General features: G+C 37.3%; 1 long non-coding RNA gene across 1 annotated transcript; it reads right to left on the reverse strand.

The window, feature by feature from the left end:
* Positions 1-19,353: 19,353 nt before the first annotated feature.
* Positions 19,354-19,733, reverse strand: LOC110871295. The gene is made up of 2 exons (XR_002553626.2): positions 19,671-19,733; positions 19,354-19,588 (listed from the first exon to the last, which is right to left on the reverse strand). It is a non-coding gene; the product is annotated as an uncharacterized LOC110871295 (long non-coding RNA).
* Between the last annotated feature and the right edge of the window lie 2,460 nt (positions 19,734-22,193).

Genomic DNA, 22,193 nt, shown 5'->3' on the forward strand with positions numbered 1-22,193 from the left:
TGTAATGCTAAAATATACTCACTAGAATATGTGGTAAAAATTTCATGAAGTTTCGTTATCGTATGAGAAAGTTATGGCCAAAACCGTACTTGAGGGGTTAAAAGCGTCAACGTCGAATTTCATGGCTTTTCGGGTGAGCGCAAAGTTAACCGAGGACATTACCATGTTGGTAAATGTCCCAAGGTTCTTAAAAACCAAGTTTGGGGGTTTACGAGTCAAGATAAATAGCTGAAACCTCGCGTGCGAAGACAGGGACCAAAGCTGCCAAGTTTGGCAAATGTTTGGTGGATCAGCAGACCAGGCGACCCGCCTGGGCAGACCTACGCGGGCCGCGACCCACGCCCAGGTGCAGCAGTTCGCGAAAATGGCCATTTTGGTCTGAATTTTAAATGGAAAACAGCTGTGAGCACCTCCATTTCTCACCAATAGATGGCCATGCATGTCTAGGACACCTGTGATGCTCTTGTAACACCTGAATTCCCATTTATATCAGATCAAAGCTTCATTTTTTGAGGCACTTGAATTGTAAACAAGAACACCAAACTTTCAAAACCTCACAAGGCAATTCCAGGAGCATTCTGGTCGGCAAGGCAACCTCCAAGTGCTTTCTAGGCTTCATTAGGACCTTTGTAAGCATTCGTATCATCCTCTAATTCGTTCTAACTTTGATTATTAGCAAAAAGTCAAACCGTTGTTCATATAGTTTGACTTTTCGATTAAACGAACTTGGCTATGTCATTTCTCAAATTGAAACCACTTATAAGTTGGTATTTATGTGGGAAACAAACCCTCAAAAGGGTATTCTCTGATTCCCACTCTAAGCATGCTATTTGTCGAGTCAAAGTTGTTCTTAAAAAGTCAACAGAAATCGTTTTTGCGAAATATAGCATAAATAGTAATGTAGATGACATGCAATCAGTTTGATCATCAAAAATAATTTGTAATGAATATAAGAATGTGTTTTATCATAATCAACTCGACAATCCTTAGTATAAACTTGGATCGGAACCGAAAGTCCTATAAAACGACTTTTTCGTTGACTCTCGATTCGGATCCATGCATGCATGTTTGAGATCTGTATTAGAGTTTATTTTTGACCATTTTTATTTAAGTTTAACTCTCTGGAATTTTTACAACTTGAGTCTATGCTTAACCGATTCATATGCATGTTTCCGATTTATGCTTAAAGTTGACTATTTTGCCCTTTTTGATATAAAACGTGATTTTTGGAAAAGTGAAAGAGTAGAAATCTTTATTTCTAATTTATAAACTTGCACCGAAAATTTGAGATCAGTTGGAGGTCCAGATTTCGAGTTATGTCCGATATCGTAAAACTATAGCTTTATGTTACATAAACGGCGCATTTAGCGTATAACCCATTTAAGGCCACTTTTTGTATAAAACTTTTTACCCACTGATGTTATATAATATTTTGGGATTTTTGAAGATTTTTATTTAATTTTTGGCCGATCGTATCATAGGTCGCTAAGTCGATTCGGTTAATGTCGGTTTTGACCGTTTAAGCCATAAAATGAGTTTTATACATCCTTTTGACCCCAAACCTTTTTCTACTGATTTTATTTGTTAAATAGATTATTTTGAGCATTCTGGAAATATAAAAATCTCAGCTTTCTTTTAAAAACCCGGAAACGGCTCTAAATCGCTTTCTAAACGTTTTTAGCGCATAGTATGCGTTAAACACATATTAAACATATAAGATTCATACCCACTGATGTATTTAGCATATTTTTATATAATAACAGTAAGTATAAATTTTTGAACTCAGGTTTCCAGTTTTGACATTTTTAGCCCTTGTAAAATTACCAAAATACCCTTACGGTGCATAGTTTGATTTTAAATGATAAGTTTTGTATATGGGTTATACCCTACTGTTATAATATGTCAAATTAAGTATATTTACTGTATAAATCAGACCTGTAACTCAGATTTCCGATTTAACCCTTTTATAATCTTTTAAATGACCAAAATGCCCTTATAAGGCATAAATTGAGTTTAAATCCATTCGGGGCATAATAGAACATAACTTGCTGATATTATATCATGTTTAAAGCATATTATCTCAGGGAACTTGCATATGACTCTTTTGACTACCCATATCGCCCTTTTAGCGTTCGGTTCGGTTTATGTAACTAGTTTGCATAAATTGACCGAAACGGTCAAGCGTTATCATTTTTATCTCAAAATCCAGAATATATTTAGTATACCCATATTATACAAGTATTCAAACTTGTCGGGTCTAAATCACATTCTATCCGGTCTCCGCTTAATCGTGCGCTTGTACCGTATCGTCCTTATAACTAACCGGTCTAAGCTTAGGCTTAAATAAAGACCCGTTAGGAATCTAATAGGTTATTATAAACCTTTGTTCCAGAATAGGAGGCCCGGTAAAAGCTACCTACACTTACCAATTGTGATTCATACTTACTCAGGTAAATACATTTTGACTTATTTTCCCTATACGGGCTTGGGGTACGGTATATAGAATACCGCTTGATCGAGCGTACAAATCTTGCACCCTTGGGTATGCAATTGGAATAATTTGATCGGCTCGTTTAAACAGTCTTGTTTTACTTTAAGCCTTTGGGGGGTTAATGACCGTGTCCTGGATATCCTTGGCATTATCTTACGAGATGGCCACGACCAGAGCACGGGGTGTAGGCGTACACCCGTCGTGTATAACTCTTTAATGTGGTGTGTCTATTAATCTTTAACCCGGACAAGATCCCGGGCTACCAAACGTACGAGTAACATGTAATTCGTTCACAAGTTTATATTGCATAATTATCCCAAGTTATAAAAATATTTATGCCATGTGCATTCAAATCAATTTTCAATCATTTTCAAAATGAGTCAGTTAATTTGTATTTACAAGTGTAAACTGACGTATTTTCCCAAAAGGTTAAGTGCAGGTACTAAACGAAATAGGCTGGCTGTCTCCTAGAGCGTCCACAATAGTCTCGCAAGCTCGGACGACAATAAAACTGTTGAACAATTTTCTTATTTTATTTGATCCGCCTGTGGATCCGTTTCAACTACTCGTGATATTTGTTATTACATTGTATTTAAAGTTGAAATGAATCTATTCTGCTTCCGCTGTGCATTATTATATTGTGTTGTTTGTCTATGACGATGCCAACTACGTCACCATACCCCACACCGGGCCCACCGGTGACACGTGGAGATCGGGGTGTGACACCACGACGATACATTCCCGGTCCTTACCAACTCAAACCCAAGTAAGTAAGTGATGGAGGCATTAGGATTAACCATATTTTTCTTTCTACACCATTATTTTTCATTTTTTTTACCACCTACCCAAAATCCCCCTAGTTAGCCCCTTTGAGCCTAAACCTTTCATTTCATTACCCCAAAACCCTTTTTACCCACCAAAAACCCTTTTTTTTTATTTTTCACCCTTTATTTTAGTAACAAGCTCGGTTTTTCGTAAGCTCGCCATTTTATGTGATTTAAAAAAAAAAAAATTTGATGGTGAAGTCAAAAACAAACAAAAGCTATATAAAAGCTTGTTTGGAGAAATACTTCAAAATAAAAAGTCACTAAAAAACAAGGTATGTCACGAAAACCGACGCTTTTTACAATTTTCGCCCTTTTACTAACCACTAACCCAACCACCCACCTTTAACCCAAGCCTAACCCTTCACCCAAAAAGTCCTCTGGATATTTACAAAGGTAAAAAGTTAAAAAGGAGGAGGATTGATTGCTTGGCAAGCCTATGGAAGGCGTAAGTTCCATGCCGCTCTCGAGTGATTCACTAAAAATTACACCTTCGACCGAGTGTTGAGTGATCTCCCGTGACGTATGTGAACTTGTATATGAATGGAATTTTAATAAGGCATGCTATGCCCGAATAAGTAATTTATCTTATGAAACGTTCTAAATAAATCATAACGAATAGGATTGTAAATAAATAAAAATAAAACTTACAAAGATCTTGGATTCCCGACACTCTAGGACAAGCCCAAAAAACTTTCTCTTCTACCCATTCCATTTGGGAGTGTAAGCCACATTTAAAGAGTTTTGCTTGAGGACAAGCAAAAGTTCAAGTGTGGGGGTATTTGATGTGTGTAAAATGCAACATATAAAACACATCAATTAAGGCATAAAACTAACCCTTTTTCAGTACTAATGTTGGAAAAAGAGTGTTTTTGTCTTTCTTTTGTATTTTCAGGATGAAATGAGCTCAAATTCACAAAAGAAGCAAAAAGACAACTAATTCTAGCATAAATACAAGAAAAGGAATAAAAGTAGACTGCCCGGACCCTCAACGGCATCCTCCAAGACAAAGAAGAGAAAGCAGAAGACTGAACACGCCCCGTGTCCAGCGGACACGGGGCCGTGCCCAAGAAGCAGCATAAAAGACAAACCTATAGAAGCTTCTATTGCCCACCACGGGGCCGTGTCCAGCGGGCACGGGGGCGTGGTGAAAGTACAGCAGGCGCATTAATTGTAATTGCGAATTACAATTAATGAGGAGAGAGAGTGTCAAACGGGCACGGGGGCGTGTCCAGCGGACACGGGGCCGTGCCCAGCCTTCTGTTCAGCCTATAAATAGGAGTGCTTGGTTTCATTCCATCTCATCCCTTGGCACACCACCTCTCTCACACTTCATCCACCACCCACCACCACCATAACACCATCATCCACCACCATCATCCATTGTCCATCGTAGAGTGTGTGAGTCGTCTCGGGATCCAAGATTGATCGTAAGAGTTCTTGACAATCAAGGCCATGTTTGCCTAAGCCTTCTGCCTAAGCCTTCTGTATTAATGACTTTAATAACTAGTTACTTATGTTGAAGGTGATCTTTCCTTATCGTTTGTCTGTGGTGTCTTGGCGTTATTTTACTGTCTATATAAAATAAAAGATTTTCACCATTCATATCTCCACGGTCTATATGGAGGTATGTTGGCTACCTGGTCGGGGGTTAAGGGAACGGTTTGGTAAAGGTCTTGCCCTTGTTCAGCGTTTAGAGGTCCTTCTTGGGACTTGGGTCAAATTTAGTAGGATCTCCTTCAATGCCCATAGGTATTGGATGGCGGGGATCCAAACTCTTTGACCCCTCATAGGTTAACTACTATTAATACTATAACCCGGCTATTTAGGACTGTATCCCTGCTGACTCAGACTACTTAGCCGAGGGTAACGTCACCGCCAAAAGCGGGGCCTACCACAATTTGCATTAATAACTTAATTCATAATCTTTCAATAATCCGACCCTTTAGGATTGTATCCTTGCTGACTCAAACTACTGGGTTGAGGGTAACATCGCCTTCAAAAGAGGGGCCTACTACAATAACTAAGATAATCTCTTAAACAAGTGCAAAAGTGCGAAAATAATCAAAGGTTATACTAATACACGTGTCGGATCCAAGTGATTCATCTTGTCTATCTGTTTTTATTTTATTTTATTTTTCAGCATTTAGTTAGTTTTTATTTTCTTAGATTAAAACATTTTTCTTACTTTTTGATTTGATTAGACGTTGAGGATAAACCGGTATTAAAAGCTCTTGTGTCCTTGGACGACCTCGGTATCTTACCAACACTATACTACGTCCACGATGGGTGCACTTGCCCATATGTGTGTTTAGTGTTAGTAAATATCGTGTTTTTATAAATTTAAAACTTGGCTAAAAGTGTAAAAAGGGCTTAAATATACATCTAAAATATATCGCACTACACACGCATCAACACGCTAGTTAAAGCTTACTCTCTATACGATATTAAGATAAAACTTTAACTAACCCTATTTAATTAAACCTCAAACATACAGCATAATACAGCATAAGAAATCTATATCTATACTATATAATAAAAGAAACCAATGGAGGGACACTTGTCATTATTCTAGACCATCCTTTTGTAGATAATTATTATTTAATTTAAATTATTAAATATTAATTAAATTAATATAAATCTTATCAACTCTAAATTATTGGTATAAATATTTAAATAAAAACTAACAAAAAACAATGAATAAACTAAATCTGATATTCGTTTACACACTCAAAGGATATAATTTAATTAGACAAAAAAATAAATTTAAATTCTAAATTTAAGTGATGTTCACTTATTAATTATTAAAAAAATAAAACATAATATAAGTAAACGAAAATTTGAAGGTGAAAGCACTATATGTTATCCTTTATTATAAATTATATTAAATATTAAATTAGATTTATCATATTGTTCTAAACATTAAACCCACGTATAGTATATTAGTTTTAGACTATATTTTTTTTAACGGTCAACAGAATCAATCCCGAGCATTTTCAGGGTACCCACTGGACAAACGGAGTACTCCGAGATTAACCCGAGTCCACCACCAATTCCGGGGAAAATCCGGTAACCCACCCGCCCGTAGGCACGACGGTGAAATTACCGCTAAACCCCGTTTGGCTCAAGGATCCAACCCAGATTTCCCTAGGTCTCCTATCATTACCCACCAGTGTCTCACTATGTACCAAGTGGGAGTTGAACTTGCATCTCTCAAGAGAAATGCAAGTCTTCCACCACTTCATCTAGAGATCATTGACAGTTTTAGACTATATTTATTTTAGATTATACGGAGTGGGAGGGAATGAAGAGGGGTAATAAGCGTCATGTGGCTGCCACATAGTAAGGGAGCGTGGTAAAAAAACACAGGGTGGTGTTGGCGTGAAAGTCACGTTTTTATTTAAAAAAACATCAAATAATTAAAACTAAATCAAACAACACTCACCAATCAAAATCCGCCACCTCACACTGCACAATCCCTCCACCCCGGTGAAAATCTTCTGCTCCCTTGTAACACCCCCAAAATACCCCTCTGCGGAGACTCCGCGAGGCGTGTTACACATCAGAGTCTGAGCCACCAATCACATTGAACCAATGATAAATATTTAAATAAAACATGTCATTAATTACCAATATTAAATGTCAACCATAAAATCAATTCCCAAAGAGTTATATAGCGGAAGCATGTGATAAATCGTTTAGCAATTGTTTCATAATAATACTCAAAAACCAATGTATCAAATATAAGTAATCCAATAGCCTCGATCCATGACCACTTCAGCACTCCCAGATAGCAAGTCCATGTCTTGTATTCTAACGACCTGCAAGCATGCAGACAAGTGTGTCAGACGACGCTGGTGAGTTCAAAGTTTAGTTATCGTGTTTTGTTACCGGGTATATGTTAAGTCAGTTCAACGTTATGTTTTGATGCGGTTTATAACTTGTTGAGCTACCCTAGGGAGTGTGCCCATATGTATCCGGGAAGTGTGTCCCTCAATAACCTGGAGTGTGTCCAGCCCCCAATGCCCCTAACCAAGCATTGGTAATGATCGATCCCATGTACAATAACCAAGACCCAGTTTCATTGTTTACCGAAGATTCCCCTTTCCAAACGTTTACTAGTTGTCCCAAACCACCGGGACACATGCTTGAGAAATGCAGTGAACTCACCTTGGTTTGCTCGGTAAGATTAACTACTCGCTCACACTTAATCAGTCAAGTCCTAAAGTAGGCACGTATACATAATCAGTTTATAGTCACGAAGTTGGCACGTAGGTATAATCATAGTGAACACCACATCAATAAGCACCAAGTATCACATTGCATGTATTCAAGATCTTACAAGTATTGGTTTATACTTAACGACAGTTAATTATTCCAGTCAACTTCTAACAGTGTTAAATCAGGTTACTGTGCAAGGTATTCAAGTCGGCGAAACACATCCTTGGCGAATCATATTTGATGAAACACACTTTGGCGAATCACATTCTGTTTCGCCGATTGCCCTTGGCGAAACACAATTTCTGTTTCGTCAAGATCCCCTTTGACGAAACACACCTTTGTTTCGTCAAGAATTCTATTCCGTCAAGCTTTCTATTTCGTTAAGTTCAGATTCGTGATGATACCAGTTACGTCGCAACATGTCAGTTACAGAACTATCACAAAACCCTAATTGCCGTCATTGACCAGAAGTAATCATACGAGGATCGTAAACACAGAATTCATCATACAAAACTATACAATCATAATTCATCATAATGAACCTTATGTTGCTATTCATTAATCTGCTAACATTACTACCGAACCATTAATGAAATCGGGATCATATCATCATGCGATTCAACCACAACCCTAAATGTTCAATGATTTGCATATGTCAATCGGCTATACATTTTATACCCTCACACATGACAGTTCACAATATCGTACTATCTAAATCATCCATCACTAAAATGATCTAACGCATGATCGTTACTACAACCCTATACATCTTCCTGTTCAGATTTGCAAAGACAAGATCATCAACATAATCATATAAGAACAATCACAGGACTAATCACACTAACCGTAATGGAAGAACGATGGATTGAAAGCTAAAGAAGGCTTCGTAAGTTCACACTGCCGTCGTACAGAAAGCTCTAGGGTTTCGGTTCTTGGTGAAAGTGTGACGAAGTAAATGCCCGTATAACTTATACGCGTATACGTGTTCTGGGCCCTTAATGGGCTTGACGAATCAGATGGGCCGGCGAGACACTTGTTTCGTCGAGGTCAAGTTTGGCGAAACAGGCTCTGTTTCGTCGAGCTGTTCTTGGCGAATCATAACTCTATTCTGTCGAGTTGTTTGATGGTGGGACAGTCCAAGTGTTTTGTAATAAGCTATGCTATATTTTATAACAACAGTAAATCTCATTCATGCACCCACACAACACGTTTTATCATATAGTACACAACATATCCAACAATCATAATACGTTCCAATATAACACCACGTGTATTAATACGAGTCAACAAGTCAAGCAACTAAACAGTCAAAGTCAACGTGCATTTAATGTGAACGTGAAGGTCGAAAACTCGAGTTGTCACATCATCCCCAACTTGAAAGAAATTTCGTCCCGAAATTTGATAGGCCATCCGCAACACGATGCGATGCTAATCAAGATGACTGTGCATTTTCCGCGGGTGTCACATCATCCCCAACTTGAATGGGAATTTCATCCCGAAATTCACTAGTTACATGAGATCTAGAATTGCTAGGCTTGGTCTTGTCTTTGGGAAATAAGTGTGGATACTTACGTTCCATCTGGTCCTCGCGTTCCCACGTGAACTCTGGACCACGTCTTGAGTTCCAACGAACTCTCACAATCGGTATACGGCTGTGCTTACGAACTTTAACTTCCCGATCCATGATCTCAATTGGTTCTTCGACAAACTGCAACTTGTCGTCTATTTTCAGCTCTTGGAATGGTACAACTAGTGTTTCGTCAACCAAACACTTCTTTAACTGCGACACGTGAAATACATCATGGACATTACCCAACTCAGCAGGTAATTCCAACCTGTAGGCCACCTTTCCAATCCGTTCTAGAATTTTGAATGGTCCTACATAACGAGGGTTTAGTTTGCCGCGCTTCCCAAAACGCACCACACCCTTCCAGGGTGAGACTTTTAGCATAACGCGATCATTAACTTCAAATTCCAGAGGTTTACTACGCTTGTCAGCGTAGCTTTTCTGACGGTCGCGAGCTGCGGCCATACGTTCCCGTATCCGGACAATATTTTCCGATGTTTCAAGCACAAGCTCCGGGCCTGTGATCTGACTGTCACCCACCTCAAGCCAATAGAGAGGTGAGCGGCATTTTCGTCCGTATAGTGCTTCGAACGGAGCTGCCTTAATACTTGTATGGTAACTGTTGTTGTAGGAGAATTCTATCAATGGTAAGTGCTTTTCCCATCCTTTTCCAAAGTCGATTACACATGCCCGCAGCATGTCTTCAAGCGTTTGGATGGTGCGTTCGCTTTGACCATCCGTCTGCGGGTGATAAGCGGTACTCATGTCGAGCTGTGAACCGAACGACTTATGCATTGCTTGCCAAAGTTCAGAAGTGAAACGTGGATCTCGATCTGAGATGATAGAAGTTGGTACCCCATGTCTAGAGACGACCTCTTTAAGATAAACCGCTGCTAGATGCGAGAACTTGTCTGTCTCCTTGATTGCTAAGAAATGTGCTGACTTCATGAGACGATCAACAATCACCTAAATGGTATCGTTTCCAGCCTGAGTTCTTGGTAGTCCTGTCATGAAATCCATGGCGATCTGTTCCCACTTCCATGTGGGTATCTCCGGTTGCTGCAGTAGACCTGAGGGCTTTTGATGTTCCGCCTTGACTTTAGCACAAGTCAAACATTTGCTGACGTAAGTTGCTATATAAGCTTTCATGCTAGGCCACCAGTATGTAGTTTTCAAGTCGTGGTACATCTTATCTGATCCAGGATGTACGGAGTAACGTGACTTGTGTGCCTCATCCATTACAAGTTCCCGTAAATCACCATAGAGTGGAACCCAGATGCGTCCGGTTACGTAGTAAGCACCGTCTCCCTTTTGTTCTAGTCGTTGCCTTGAGCCGCGTAAAGCTTCAGCTTGAACGTTCTCTGGTTTCAACGCTTCTAACTGAGCGTTTCGTATCTGGGAAGGAAGTTTGGATTGGATCGTGAGTTGCAACGCTCGTACGCGCCTAGGTGTATTATTCTTTCTGCTGAGGGCGTCAGCTACGACGTTCGCCTTGCCCGGAGGATACTTGATGGCACATTCATAATCATTCAACAGTTCAACCCATCGCCGTTGCCGCATATTCAATTCTTTCTGGTCGAAGATATGCTGAAGACTCCTATGGTCGGTGTAGATAGTGCATTTGGTACCGTACAGATAGTGCCTCCAGATCTTCAACGCAAATACCACCGCTCCTAACTCCAAGTCGTGTGTCGTGTAGTTTTTCTCATGAATCTTCAATTGTTGCGAAGCATAAGCTATCACCTTCTCACGTTGCATCAACACGCAACCGAGACCCTGAATCGAAGCATCACAATAGACCACAAAATCTTCGGTACCCTCTGGTAGAGACAAGATTGGCGCACTGTAAAGTTTCTGTTTTAGTGCTTGGAAAGCCTCTTCCTGCTTCGCACCCCAAGAGTATGTCGTGTTCTTCTGTGTCAGTGATGTGAGAGGTTGCACGATTTTCGAGAAATCCCTAATAAACCTTCGATAGTATCCAACGAGACCAAGAAATTGGCGCACCTCCGAAGGAGTCTTTGGTGCCGCCCAATTCTTAACTGCTTCCACTTTTGCAGGATCTACATGTATCCCTTTTTCGTTAACGACGTGGCCAAGGAAATGCACCTCTCGAATCCAAAAATCGCACTTGGAAAACTTTGCATACAATTGTTCCTTCCTCAAAAGTTCCAATATAAGGCGTAGGTGGCGCTCGTGATCCTCCTTGTTCTTTGAATAAACCAAGATATCGTCAATAAACACTATAACAAACTCGTCGAGATATGGCTTACATATGCGGTTCATGAGATCCATGAAGACCGCTGGTGCATTAGTCAACCCAAACGGCATAACCAAAAACTCGTAGTGTCCGTAGCGCGTTCGAAAAGCAGTTTTGGGAACATCTTCCTCCCTAACTCGCACCTGATGATAACCCGATCTTAAGTCGATCTTTGAATAGAAACTTGACCCTTGCAACTGGTCAAACAAGTCGTCGATGCGTGGTAACGGATAGCGGTTCTTAATGGTCACCTTGTTGAGCTCCCGATAATCGATACACATACGGAATGACCCGTCTTTCTTCTTTACAAACAGAACTGGGGCTCCCCAAGGTGAAGAACTGGGTCGAATGAAACCCCTATCCAACAATTCCTGTAGCTGATTAGACAATTCCTGTAGCTCCCCAGGAGCCAACCGGTATGGAGCTCGAGCAATTGGGGCCGCTCCTGGCGCCAGATCAACCTGAAATTCTTCTTGACGGTGAGGAGGTAACCCTGGTAACTCCTCTGGGAACACATCAGCGAAATCCCGCACCATTGGCAGATCCTCGATCCTTCTTTCCTCAGACCGAGCGTTTGTAACTAAAGCTAACATTGCAGGATACCCCTTTTGTAGATACCTCTGCGCATGCATAGCCGAGATAATACCAACCATCGTCCCACTACGATGCCCTTGAACTAATAATGACTCCCCAACAGGGAGAGGAATACGCACAACCTTCTCCTTACACAAAATCTCTGCTTGGTGCTTAGACAACCAATCCATGCCTACTACTATGTCGAAACTACCGAGCGTAACGGGAAGTAGATCAATATCAAACACTTGACCCACGAGATCTAGTTTGCATCCAAAAAGGACATTCAAGGCTTCTATCGTTTTACCGTCTGCTAGTTCTACTACTTGTTTAACTTCTAAAGGCGTTGGGGTTATCCCCAATCGTTGACTAAACTCTAGGGACACGTAACTCCAATCGGCACCAGAATCAAATAACACAGAAGCAATATGATTGTTTACAGGAAACGTACCGGTGACAACATTGCCGTCATTCCTAGCATCCCCTGCCCCAAGCTGAAACACCCTGCCCCGAGCACCATTACCCCCATTGTTGCCATTGTTGTTGTTGTTCCCAGCATTGTTGTTATTCGGGCGGTTGTTGTCGTTAGCATTCTGGTTTAGTTGAGGGCAATCCCGCTTAAAGTGACCCTCATCCCCACACTGATAGCACCCCTTTCTGAAGCCCTGATTCTGCTGGGGTGGTTGTCCCTGCTGTCTCTGGTTCTGCTGGTTCTGTTGCTGCTGATGTTTGGGCTGTGGGGCCCTACAATCTTTGGCCTCGTGGCCCGCCTTACCACACCTGTTACATGTCCGTCCACACTGCCCGAAATGATGATAGCCACATCTGTTACATCGTGGCTTCCTTCCTGCATACGAACCCTGACTTTGGCCACCTCCCTGGCCTTGATTGACAGAAGACGACTGGCTGATGCTGCGATTGTTATTGTTGTCTGGCCTTTTCTGAGTCTGGCCCGCACTAGATGCTTTATCATAGTCACTCCACTTCCTTTTGTTATCGTTAGCGGACGCAGTGGCAGTGGGTGCAGCAGCAGTAGTTGTTGAAACACGCGGCGGTAACGAGCCACTCTCTACCTCTTGATCCACAATCTTGTGGGTCAATCGAACAATCTGTGTCAAATCATTGAGATGGGCTGCAGTGACCAAACTCTTCACACGCGGAGGCAACCCCTTGATGAATAACTCAATCCTCCGAGACATAGGCCGGGACAAGTTCGTGCACATGTCGGCCAATTCATACGATCGCTTCACATACACTTCGACTTCAGATCCAACCATCTTCAAGTCATAGTACTCGTTTTCCAACTTTTGGACCTCATCCCGAGGACAATACTCCTCTCTGATCAGTTCTTTAAAGTCATCCCAAGTTGTGGCATTCGCTGCCTCGATGCCCAACAACTGCACTTGGGCATTCCACCACGTTAGGGCACCATCCGCCAAGGTACCCGCAGCATATTTCACCCTGTCCCCAGCGGGACAGTTACAGATAGCAAACACAGACTCTGCTTTCTCGAACCATCTCAGAAGTCCCACAGCCCCTTCTGTCCCGGTGAAGGTCTGTGGCTTACAGTCCATAAACATTTTGAACGTACACGCATGCTGGTTGGGTTGAGGTTGCACTTGCTGACCTAAATGACGAAAGGAAACACGTTACAGGAGTGAAAAGACGTGTACGCGATATAAGAGTAAGAGTACTTGGTACATTCCGTACCAGCTTGATAGGCTGCTAAAGCCTCAGCCACACGGGTGTTGATTAGGTCAGTCAACTCAGCCTGAGTCATGTTGATGTTGCCACGTCCGTATCCTCGTCCACTCATGATTCTATATATAGAGATGAACCGATTCAGGAAATCGAAACAAGATGGAAATCAAGTATTATGTTGGTATCTATGTACTACCAAGTTCACACATAGTAAGGCAGAACCCTTCTCACGCTCGATAAGCCTCACTGGGACTTGCATGCACCCCACGTTATTATTAAGTGTGCACCCATAATAATAAGGCAATTTGCATGCTTATCTCAGTGCCTCTTAGCTTGCGCTCGAAGTTTCCCCCCGTTCACGCAACACAACGAATGGTATCACAGGTTTACTATTCACATAAGTCGAAAAGTAGTGTCTCACTATCAAGTCTCCGTAATATTGAGTGTATCGTGTCATGCAAGCTATGAGTGTGTGTGACTACTAAGGATGTAATGCATAAACTAAACAGAAGACGAACCTTGCGATCTGGAGCCGAGTGTCATGATCGATTCTTCGAAGGTATTCGGTTATAGTCTGGTTTTATAAAACGTTTTAAAACCTAGTTCACTATAACCAGTGGCTCTGATACCAAACTGTAACACCCCCAAAATACCCCTCTGCGGAGACTTCGCGAGGCGTGTTACACATCAGAGTCTGAGCCACCAATCACATTGAACCAATGATAAATATTTAAATAAAACATGTCATTAATTACCAATATTAAATGTCAACCATAAAATCAATTCCCAAAGAGTTATATAGCGGAAGCATGTGATAAATCGTTTAGCAATTGTTTCATAATAATACTCAAAAACCAATGTATCAAATATAAGTAATCCAATAGCCTCGATCCATGACCACTTCAGCACTCCCAGATAGCAAGTCCATGTCTTGTATTCTAACGACCTGCAAGCATGCAGACAAGTGTGTCAGACGACGCTGGTGAGTTCAAAGTTTAGTTATCGTGTTTTGTTACCGGGTATATGTTAAGTCAGTTCAACGTTATGTTTTGATGCGGTTTATAACTTGTTGAGATACCCTAGGGAGTGTGCCCATATGTATCCGGGAAGTGTGTCCCTCAATAACCTGGAGTGTGTCCAGCCCCCAATGCCCCTAACCAAGCATTGGTAATGATCGATCCCATGTACAATAACCAAGACCCAGTTTCATTGTTTACCCAAGATTCCCCTTTCCAAACGTTTACTAGTTGTCCCAAACCACCGGGACGCATGCTTGAGAAATGCAGTGAACTCACCTTGGTTTGCTCGGTAAGATTAACTACTCGCTCACACTTAATCAGTCAAGTCCTAAAGTAGGCACGTATACATAATCAGTTTATAGTCACGAAGTTGGCACGTAGGTATAATCATAGTGAACACCACATCAATAAGCACCAAGTATCACATTGCATGTATTCAAGATCTTACAAGTATTGGTTTATACTTAACGACAGTTAATTATTCCAGTCAACTTCTAACAGTGTTAAATCAGGTTACTGTGCAAGGTATTCAAGTCGGCGAAACACATCCTTGGCGAATCATATTTGACGAAACACACTTTGGCGAATCACATTCTGTTTCGCCGATTGCCCTTGGCGAAACACAATTTCTGTTTCGTCAAGATCCCCTTTGACGAAACACACCTTTGTTTCGTCAAGAATTCTATTCCGTCAAGCTTTCTATTTCGTTAAGTTCAGATTCGTGATGATACCAGTTACGTCGCAACATGTCAGTTACAGAACTATCACAAAACCCTAATTGCCGTCATTGACCAGAAGTAATCATACGAGGATCGTAAACACAGAATTCATCATACAAAACTATACAATCATAATTCATCATAATGAACCTTATGTTGCTATTCATTAATCTGCTAACATTACTACCGAACCATTAATGAAATCGGGATCATATCATCATGCGATTCAACCACAACCCTAAATGTTCAATGATTTGCATATGTCAATCGGCTATACATTTTATACCCTCACACATGACAGTTCACAATATCGTACTATCTAAATCATCCATCACTAAAATGATCTAACACATGATCGTTACTACAACCCTATACATCTTCCTGTTCAGATTTGCAAAGACAAGATCATCAACATAATCATACAAGAATAATCACAGGACTAATCACACTAACCGTAATGGAAGAACGATGGATTGAAAGCTAAAGAAGGCTTCGTAAGTTCACACTGCCGTCGCACAGAAAGCTCTAGGGTTTCGGTTCTTGGTGAAAGTGTGACGAAGTAAATGCCCGTATAACTTATACGCGTATACGTGTTCTGGGCCCTTAATGGGCTTGACGAATCAGATGGGCCGGCGAGACACTTGTTTCGTCGAGGTCAAGTTTGGCGAAACAGGCTCTGTTTCGTCGAGCTGTTCTTGGCGAATCATAACTCTATTCCGTCGAGTTGTTTGATGGTGGGACAGTCCAAGTGTTTTGTAATAAGCTATGCTATATTTTATAACAACAGTAAATCTCATTCATGCACCCACACAACACGTTTTATCATATAGTACACAACATATCCAACAATCATAATACGTTCCAATATAACACCACGTGTATTAATACGAGTCAACAAGTCAAGCAACTAAACAGTCAAAGTCAACGTGCATTTAATGTGAACATGAAGGTCGAAAACTCGAGTTGTCACATCCCTTCCCCCTGCCACTCCTTACGCCACCCAAGGGACGGTGTGCCTGGCGTGGAGTGGCTTCCATACCACTTTTCCACGCCTACTCCTTATGATCTTACAAGCTCAAGTATGGTTATTAAGAATCCTAAGTTTATACAAATAATTATAATATAACAAAAATAAGGCTAATGTTATCATACAAAGTATCCTAAAAATGAGAAGGGAACAAAAACACAATGAATCACAAAATATAAAACAATGTCGAGGTAAAAAGATACAATAAGTTGTAAAAAAGACACAATGATATAAATATAGAAAACACACCATCTTAAATAAAAAGACACGTAGATCTAAATAAAAATCCTAATATCTACAAGTTAAAAAACCAAAAATAGAAAATTCACAATCTCATATCATAGAATTACGGTTTCAATATCGCTCAAATGAGGTCAGTTAGAGTCCGTTTGATACTATTCCCACGAATTCTTATTTTTAAGAGACTATGTATTTGATTCTAACTCAACAAAATATATTTTTACTAATATAAACTTTATTTTGTTTGATTAATATAAACTTTATTTTGAAAAGTATATTAGTTTTAAAGTTTTTTTAACGTTAATTAATATTGTTTCACTTAACAGTAGATAAACATACATATTATTTATTGTTAATGTTATTATTGTTAACAGTGAGAAATTATATTAAACAACTTATTAATCAAACCAAAAATATTAGAATAGTATTAACCTAATTTAAAAAATAATAAAAAATCCATTTTGATTTAGAAAGATTTTTTTAACAATAAATAAACCCGTATAATACACATGGTTTTAAAGATATAACATTTTTTATTATTTGCTATATAAAATTAGATTTATTCAACTCATACAATACATAGAGTTTTTTTTAAAATATAACTATTTTTATTATTCAGTATATAAAATTACATTTCTTTCACCCGTGAATACACATGGTTTTTTTTAAATATAATTTTTTATTGTTTGGTATATAAAATTACATTTATTTAAACCGCACAATAAACGAGGTTCTTAAAGATATAACTTTTTTATTATTTAATACTAGGGGGAACACCCGTGCGATGCACGACATGCATAATAGTTATTGTTTTTTCATGGAACGACGACTGATATAGATAGTGCGTGACACGGTACGAAAGTGCGAATATAGTATAGATTTTTAAAACAAAAACCGGTTTTTTTTTAAAGTTAGCCGTTTGACCATGGTTATTTTGACCAAAGTCCACTCCTCGTTCGGCGCTTTGTGGTAGCACTACCAGTCAAAAAAAGGCCTAAAACGCCCGAGGGTACAGTGTTCCCCCGCGTTTTTAAGATGCTTTGAGAGAGGTTTGCGCCCCACCACATGTGGTCTCACAAAACTTCAATTCTATGGACGTGTGGTTTCTCAATCCTCTTCAAAAGACGTCACAGTTTTCAAATTTTTTTATTTTTGTTTTTTCTTTTTCATTGTTTTAGATGGTGTAAAATAGATGTTAAATATATATATATTATACTACATACACATATACATATAAATTCAGTTTTGACATCTAAAAGTCAAATTGCAGGTTTTGTTCCCTTTTATAGATAAGAAAGCAGTTTATTATTTATTACTAAAATGTTGTATTAACTTTATTCTGCAACATATTCTTTATAAACTATGCTTACCTTGACATAACCTAATAGCTATATTTCCTTATTAGAAGTCTCTTATAATTGAAAATTAGTACATATTATTACCTTGCTGGTGAACACATTTACTCTATGTTTAGAGAACAATTTGATTAGGTTGCTGATATTGAATTGAATATCACACCAAATTACAATAGCAGTTTATATTGCTACTATTCACCCAAATCAAGCACCTTAAATAAGTCAGTGTTTCTCTATATTCAAAAAACGAACTATAACTGACGATTATTAAATTGCAACACTCAATTCAATCCAAATACTGCAATAGAAACATAAAATCTACCACAATTCGTTGGTTAATCACGTATAGTTCTTAATCGATTAGAACCAGAAAAAAGGAAATTGACTCACCGTAACTTAAAATCAGGAAGAAGGCGAACAAAGGGGCGGAGTTTTTCGAAATCAATGACCCCTGTCTTTCATTGTTATTCCTTGAATGAGGTAAGCAAGACCCCATACTACACACTACATACACATACATAAAAATTGGGTTCTATATTATTTGTATAAACACCGATCGGAAACCCTCACATTGCATTTGATGAAGCCCTAATCAATATAAACACACACACTAACACTCACGAATCGAATCGAATTTATAAAAGGAAAAATTCGGGCTGTTTTTACCTCTTGCTGCTCCAAATCTTCATTATCATACATTATCTTCATCTTAGAGATATAGATATTGCACTTAAAGGTCTCAACCATCAAAATACGATCCAAGGGCTAAAAAGTGGTTCCTAATTATCAATGGTTATCATTTGAACCTTATTCCATGAGACTTGAGGTAAGATGCAAAGAGCATTCTTTTGAGTTTTAAACCATCTGTAATTAAGTTCATTATTTAATCATTATTGTTGCAATTATTAGGTATTATAGATAATAATACCCCATGAAATTACCTTTTAGTAATTTTCGTTTCTAATTGGTTAGCATCTTTTAAGTTTTAAAACCATTTATAGTTATAATTAAATTCATAATAACGTTGATTAAGTTTTTTATATTTAATTATTATTATTATTATTATTATTATTTTTATTTTTATTTCATATGATGTTCATCAACTATCTGATAAAATTGCAAAAAAGGTTGTAACCTTATTTGTATGATGTTTAGCAATTACTAAACCAAATAATAATGACTTAATTATAAAATTCAATCAAGTAATCGGTTACGGAGAACTTGAAATGGAAAAGCAATGTAAATATGAGGAAGGTGATGATGTTCAACTAAGTCAAATGATTTAATTCTTTATCAAGTATTTAACAATACTTAATTTATAAAGTTATCAATTTAATTGTATTTATCAATTTATACTCATGTAGAAAGACTAATTCCCTTTACTAACTTCATTGAGTTGTTGTACTATAAGCATAATATGTTGCAATTATTTAAATTTGGTTGGAACCCTTGTGAAATGCTTTATACGATAGTATAGATAAACGCAATCAATTTAAATCTTTTGCGCGGGTTGAAAACATCCGAGCCCTTAAAGTTTGCTGCCCAATCCTGTCAAACAATACCTCCTCAAATATTTCCTCTGCATCTATATTGCCTATATATAGTATCAATTAAATCACAAAAAAGCATCATATGTTTAAAAAAAATAGTAAAGTATAAATTAAAAAAGGAAATACCAATAGGCCAAATAAATGTCTATCTCCAAATGAATAACTTTTCTCGTACCCACCCTTTTACACCTCCATATACATGAAGCTGCAAAAAGGAAAAAGACTATAAATTTATGAACAATTAAACAATACATTGGTAAATGGTTCCAGATACTATAGTCATGCAAGGGTACCTTGATGAAGTATGAAGTGTCTGTCTTTTTGTATCCAATAACCTGTGTGTATACTTTATATGTAATATAAAATCATAATTTGAAAAAAAAAAACCACTAAATCACCAAAAACATAATAAAACATCAATATAAACTCATAGATTATGTAAAAGAAAACTGTTATCCCATTTGAATATTTTAAGAAACAAACCAAAGTTTTTTCGAATAAATGTTGAAATGGGTATAAAAGAACACACCTTTCCACCAAGATAAATAAATTTCATATCAACTTATCTCTTTCTTATCTCTTTCTTTTCGACTCTAACTCGCACAATAGTAGACAAAGGAGTTGATGTTGAGTGAAATGGTGAATTTATAGCAATGATAGGAGATTCCTTAATCGGTCAAATTTATTACATATTGATTGAAATTGGACCTTTGGAGTGCTTTTGCGGTTTATCCCAATAGGTTTCGTTTATTAATTGCATTTAAGAACCGAACTTATTATTGTATTATTATAATTAATTGTGATTATAATCTCATTTAATTATTTTTTATTTTTTAATATTAATGTAGAAAGACCATTTCACCCCTTACTAACATCATTAAGTTGTTGTACCATAAGTATAAAAGATTGTAATTACTTAAATTTGGTTGGTATCCTTATGAAATGTTTTATAATATAGTATAGATAGATAGATATAGATATAGATAATTATTTTTTTATTTTTTAATATTAATGTAGAAAGACCATTTCACCCCTTACTAACATCATTAAGTTGTTGTACCATAAGTATAAAAGATTGTAATTACTTAAATTTGGTTGGTATCCTTATGAAATGCTTTATAATATAGTATAGATTAGGTTCTAGCATTAATGTACTGTATAATATGGTGTTTCATGCATTGCTTTGTTGCAAATTGTGTTGTTTTATTTGTAAATTATTATTATTATTTATAATAATCTAATTAATTTAGCCAAAATCTTGTTAATAATATATTAGAATATATATATATATATATATATATATATAGGTAGAGGATCCTGTAAAAAGTGCTCAAAGTGTGAGAAGTGTAAGAAGTGTATTATAACACTATATATAATACTATATAACATCATATAAACACCGTATAACTATATATAACACCATACTTTCATAATTATTATGAGAGATGTTTTTATTACGAATTATATTTGAGCTACTTTTAATATATTAGTTACTTCGAAATTTAAATTTATGGTTACCTTGTCAAAGATCATTTTATAGAATAATCATAAGTTTGGAATAATTATCTTTAAACCAATTATTAAAACAAATTAAGATCAAAGTTAACTTTAAACTAATCTACCTTTATCTATAATATATTATTTAGTATAATGTGTTATTGATGATATTAATTTTAATGATTATTGATATATAATTATTTTATTTTATTTTTTATCTTATCTCTTATTTATTTAATATAAATTAAATGCAATTAATAGGATTTTTATAGGATGATGCATTTAAAACAACCATAAATTTTGGTTTTAAAATAGAACATATAACTAAACTTTAGAATATATATAGATACAAAATTATATTTACTTAACACATGTAATAAATAAGGTTTTTAAAAATATATTATTTTTTATTTAGTATATAAAATTATATTTATTCAACCCGTGTTATACACGGGGTTCTAACCTAGTATCATATAAGAGGACAATATATCTAATAATACTAATAACGACAATTGAACTATTGTGTCATCTTTCATCACAAACTATACCGTCTTCATTGACTTTTAATACGAAAGAAACTAATATTTTAATAAGTTGGATTCAAAAAGCACATATAAAAGATCAAAAAGTGCGTTAATATTCGACATTTGCATTAAAATGAGACACTTGGACAATTTAATTACAAGTCAATATAAGATAGTATGAGGTCATTATGCTCCTCTTAATTATGTCATTGCTTACTTTTAAAACAGAGGGAAGATGAAGGTTTTATTTTTTCAAACATATTTAGTTTTGATCCTTAAACTTAATAAATTCAGTAAAACAAATATTATGACAGGCAACAAACATAATCGGTAATTCGAGTAAAAAGATATTAAAAAACTACTGTTGGGGTAATTGGTGGCCCAATAGTAGAATTAAAACTTAAAGGAGCATCTAGGTTGAGAAGGTTACGAATTCAGATAAAAAATAGCTCTGAACCTGTTGTAGAGATTTTTCTATAGACCTTCTCTTATGGCCAAATAATTAGCAAACGTTATTATTACATATTCTTTACTTTTACTTTTACTTTATATTTAGGGGTATTGGATTCTAATAATCCCAAGTTTCACTGATTGGCCGGTAATAATCCTAACTTCAAAAATTGCCTAC

This window comes from Helianthus annuus, chromosome 8 (genome assembly GCF_002127325.2).
Source record: "Helianthus annuus cultivar XRQ/B chromosome 8, HanXRQr2.0-SUNRISE, whole genome shotgun sequence".
In the NCBI taxonomy this organism is placed as follows: Eukaryota; Viridiplantae; Streptophyta; class Magnoliopsida; order Asterales; family Asteraceae; genus Helianthus; species Helianthus annuus.